Source organism: Tachyglossus aculeatus, chromosome 4 (assembly GCF_015852505.1).
Source record: "Tachyglossus aculeatus isolate mTacAcu1 chromosome 4, mTacAcu1.pri, whole genome shotgun sequence".
Lineage (NCBI taxonomy): Eukaryota > Metazoa > Chordata > Mammalia > Monotremata > Tachyglossidae > Tachyglossus > Tachyglossus aculeatus.
This window is the reverse complement of record NC_052069.1, coordinates 55492487-55498107: the sequence shown is the minus strand read 5'-3', so window position 1 is coordinate 55498107 and position 5621 is coordinate 55492487.

The following is a 5621-nucleotide window of genomic DNA, read 5'->3' as shown; positions in this document are numbered from 1 at the left end:
ATGGAAACAGCTCTTTATAATGGGGCCGGCTGCAAAGGAGGAGGGAAATCCCTTAACGGGGAAACCCAGACAACAGCCAGAAAATCTGTCACAGAGCCAAGTTCCCCGTGGGGTTAACCCTTCGGCTACTCACCGAGCCAGATCTCTGTGCTCTGGGCATACTACCCCGCAAGCAGAAAGGTAAGCAAGTCAGAGCCTGTCCAGTCCCTGAGATGCTCTGATTTTGACCACAGAAACCAAAAGCCCAATAATTAGAATATTCCAGAGAGAGCTGATAAGAGGAGCAGATGCAGAATGAACACATCAATTATGGAGACCGAGCCATAATCCTCCGGTGGAGTAAATTACTACAGTCTTTGGAGATGAGGTTCCTCCCTGGTGTGTTGTTGTGCTGGATTGGCTGCTCAAAAATGGGGCTGAATTTTCTCCTGGAAGTTAAATGAGCCAATCCACTGGGGTTTGGGAGAGGGCCACTTGGACACCTCACTTGTATACTCTCTCAACAAGAAATGACTTTGGGGAACTAATTTGAACCTTTTAATAGGGTGGCATTGAGGTCTTTTGAAATTAAGACCTGGCACCCAGGTCTAATAGATTATTAGATTGTCTCCTCAGACCAGAGGCACTATACCCAAGGTCCACTCTGGAAGTAGGCAGGCTCCTGGAGCTGGGGGAAGATGAAGCATCAGGGAGTCCACCATTTACCTCGACTGAATTCTCTAACCCCATGATTGAAAATTCTGGGTCATCTGAAACATCTCCAGTGGTTTTCATTAGGATCACACCCACCCCCTCAGGACACACTTCCCACACAGTCTGCCTCTAAATTCTGCTGATTTTTCTTCCAGGTTATTTCCCTCTTTCCCTTTACCCTTATGGTTACCACCAGGTCCGAGGCTTTGTCACCTCCTGGCTGGATAACTGCATCTGTTTCCACACCAATCTGCCTGCTTCAGCCTCTCTGCTGCCTTTTTATCCCGCATTCAGCTGCCTGGATCATCTTCCTAAAAGACTTTACTTCAAGAACCTCCAATAGCTACCCATCTCTCTTCTCATCCAACATAAATGACTGACCAATACCCTTCAAGACTCGTGACCAGCTGCTTCCTTCTTATCTTTCCTCCCTCTTCTCCTGTTCCACCCCAGCTCACACTCTTCACTCCTTCCAGGCAAAACTCCTAACTGTACCTCATCCCCAACTCTCCCATGACTAACCCATGGAACACACTACTCCCGCTCCATGCAACGCCAAACCCACTCAAATCCACCTCATCGCATCCTTTCCCATCTTCAAAGGTTTCGATCAGATGGTAAGCACAAGGATGGAGGAAGAGCTGGATCTGGGAAATGCCAAGCTGCATTCCTTAATCTCTGCCTTCCTTGATTGATTCAATTGATTATTGATTGATTCAATTGATTATTGATAGGGTGATTGATTGGGTGATTCCCTGGCCTTGCCATCCCATCAGCCAACCAGAGTACCCATGTATCAGTCAATCATATTTATTGAGCTCTTTGTGGGCATGGAAAGTGTCTACTAATTCTGTTATATTGTACTCCCCCAAGAGCTTAGTACACTGCCCTGCACACAGTAAGCACTCAGTAAATTCCATTGATTGATTGAGTGAGTAATAATAATGATGGCATTTGTTAAGTGCTTACTATGTGCGCAGCACTGCTCTAAACGCTGGGTACTTACTGTGTGCACAGCACTGTACTAAACACTTGGGAGAGTACAATATAATAGAATCGATGGATACCTTCCCATGTTCATTTACTTATTCCTTTTATTTGTTCACCTTTTGCTTAGTTTTGTTGTTACCCTCGTTTTATACAGTATTTAAGTGCTTACCCTGTACTAAACGCTGAGGTAGGTACAAGTTAATTAGGTTGGACACAGTTCATATCCCACATGTGGCTCATAGTCCTAATCCCCATTTTGTAGATGAGGTAACCGAGAAGTTAGGTGACTTGCCCAAGATCACACAGCACGTACATGCTTGTTCCCATTATGTATGTGTATATATCAATAGATAGATGATAGATGCATATAGATACATGTATATATAGATGCGTATATATATATATATATATATATATATATGTGACCTAGTTTTGCCTATCTCCTTTATCTCCTTTATTAATTTGTAAGCACCAAAAAGGCCAAGGTCATATCTTCTACTGCTATAGTATGTTCCGAAGCTCCTAGAATAATGCTGTGCAGTCAGGAAGTGCCTGGATAACTAGGCATTTGGGGAGGTAGACAGGGAAGGTGTCTGTTTTATTGCTATATTGTACTCCCCCAAACACTTAGCACAGTACTCTGCACAAAGTAAGTGCTAAGTAAATGCGATTGACTGACTGAAGTACCAAGAGCTCAGGCTGAAAGCAGCACAGCTCTGGATCGATAATGATTATGATTATAATTGAGCACCTCCTGGGCAGAAAAGGGGTACATACAAGATAATCAGTCCAAACACAGTCCCTGTCCCACACAGAACCCACAATCCAAGAGGCAAGGAAGGCAGGTATCTTATAGCCATTTTACAGATGAGGAAACAGAAGTCAAGCGATTTTTCTAAGGTCTCATAGCCAGTCATCGGCAGAGCTGAGCCTGGGAATCAGATTGGGTGAGGAGGTCATCTTCTCCTGACCATTTAGTCCTCCCCACTATGGGGCAAAAGGAGCAAGAGAGTCGGAGAGAGAGGTAAGGTGACCACTCAACCAGATGTTTATAGGAATTCTGATTTTCTCTGTCCTGTTCTTATTCAGTTCTGATATAGCACCAGAGACCTTTATGCTCAGTATTTTTATTTCTAGATACCCAGTTTTTCTCCATCTCAACTCCTGCCACCAAATCCTGCACCTTGAAAAGGGTGTCTACGTTGACTAGGACGTAGGTCGGGGGATCTGATTCTGGAGAATGGGAAGGGGCCAGCGACCCTTCTGGTGACACGCTCAGCTCAGCAACTATACAGGTTCTGTGACCTTCCGCAAACAACTTTTTCCTGTTTGTTCTTCCTTATGATGCTCTCACATTTGAGAGTTGGCAAAAGGGTGTCTGAAATTCTTTAGTGCCATCAGCAGCCTCCATAGAGGAAGGAGAATGCCCTGCCTTGTCCTCCGGTGACCCCTGGAGCTACCATGATCTCAATTGCTGAAAAAATCCCATTTGAAGATGAAATCCTAGTGAAGCAGCGTGGCCTAGTGGAAAGATCACACGCCTGGGAGTCAGAAAACTGGGTTCTAGTCCCAGCTCTGCACTTGGGAAAGTCCCTTAATTTCTCTGTGCTCTGGGCCTGTAAAATGATGATTGAATACCTGTTCTCCTTCCTACTTATACTGTGAACCCCCTGTCAATCAGTCAATCAATTGGTGGTATTTACTGAGCACTTACTTTGTGCAGAGCACGTACTAAGCACTTGGGAGAGTATGATATACCACAGTTGGTAGACACGTTTCCTGTGTGTCCACAATGACCTTACTAGTTGTTTAGTCTACTAGTAGTAGTACCTACTACTAGGTAGTACTAGTATTACTACTACCTACTACTAGGTAATACTAGTATTACTACCACCAGTACTACTACTACCTTACTATTTGTCTAGCTGGTGGGACAGATATTAATATAAATAAAAGAATTGCAGATATGTACATAAATTGTGAGGGAGCCAAGGGAGGGGTGAATACCAAATGTCTAAAGGATACAGCTACAAATCCATAGATGACACACAGAGAAGGAGTTGGTGAAAAGAAGGCTTAATCAGAAAAGGCCTCATGGAAGTTATGTGACCTTAATTAGGCTTTGAAAGTGAAGACAGTGGTGGTCTAGAATATAATATAATATAATAATAATAATGATGGCATTTGTTAAGTGCTTACTATGTGCCAAATACTGTTCTAAGCACTGGGGTAGATACACAGTCATCAGGTTGTCCCACTTGGGGCTCACAGTCTTAATCCCCATTTTACAAATGAGGTAACTGGAGGCCCAGAGAAATTAAGTGGTTTGCCCAGGTTACACAGCAGACAAGTGGAGGAGCCAGGATTAGAACCACATCCTCTGACTCCCAAGCCTGGGCTCTTTCCACTGGGCCACGCTACTTCTCAGGGGAGAAATTCCAGGCCAGGGGAAAGATGTGGGAAAGGGGACAGCAGTGGGATAGATGAGAATAGGGTACACAGTGAAAAAGCTAGCTCTAAGGGAGTGAAATGTGTTGGCTAGACTGTAATAGGAGAGCAGTGAGGTAAGGTGAGAAAAGGCAAGTTAGTATCAATAAATCAGTGGTACTTATTGAGTGTTTAGTAATAATACTAATAATTGTGGCATTTGTTAAGCACTTACCATGTGTCAGGCACTGGGGTGGATACAAGCAAATCAGGTTGGACACAGTCCCTCTCCCTCATGGAGCTCACAGTCCAAGTAGGAAAGAGAACAGGTATTCACCCCCTTTTTGCGGATGAGGCTATTGAGGCATTGAGAAGTTCAGTGACTAGCCTAAGGTCACACAGCAGGCAAGTGGCAGAGTCAGAATTAGAACCCAAGACCTCTGATTCCCAGGCCCATACTCTTCCCACTAGTCCACACTGCTAGACCAAGTGCTTAACAAATACTACAATTATTATTATTATTATTATTATTATTACTGTTATTATTACAAAAAGCATACCCAGAAGCTACTGTGTGGTATCCAAAGGAAATGATAGGGATTTCCCCTCTAAGGGCATGAATCTCACCGCGCCTCTGCCTGAACCCCGCCTGACCTAAAAGTTCAAAATGAACCAGAACTTAGGGGAATTTCTTCTGCTGGAGGGCGAGGTAGGAAACTTTCTCATAGGCGTACTGGGATACATTTCAGGAGGAGTCATTCATCTTTCAACTACATCCAGGAAAGGGATATTTCTTTCAGGAAATTGATACTGATTTGAGATTTTCGGAATGAGAACCACAGGAAGAAAGAGCTCCCTGCTGGCAAAGTCTGCCCAAGACAATTTTCAGTACGACTGGCTGATTTTCAAATGGTAAAGTCATCAGCATCTCGTTCTCTGGGACTCTCAGCCTGCCACCCCCCATGAAACTCAACACCTGTTCTCCCGCTTCCTTAGACTGTGAGCCCCATGGGGGACAGGGGCTGTGCCTCACCTGATTATCTTGTATCTGCCCCAGTGCTTAGTACAGTGCTTGGCAGAGGGTAAGCATTTCAAAATACCATAATTATTGTTGTTCTCCCAAGATGACATCCATGTCAGCATGCTACTTCCTCTCCTTTCTCTCTAAGTTTATTATGTTCCTTGAGTTTATTATGTTCCTTGAGCAGTTGTGTGGCTAGTTGCCAAGTGTCCTTAGCCCAAAAATATTCTAAAGCCACTGAAGGATTTTTTCGTTGTGGAAGAGGCTGAGAGAGAGTAGAAGGGCCCTGACTTTGGGTGAAGCATATCTTCAAGCGCTTAGTACAGTGCTCTGCACACAGTAAGCACTCAATAAATACAATTGATGATATCTTCAGTGCAGTCCCACTGAGAGCTCCAGCATCTTCATGGTGGTTGAGGGATCACAGATGGATGGATAGGCCATGAAGGCCTGTAGATGGACACCCAGGCCTTTGCCAGAAGCAACACGG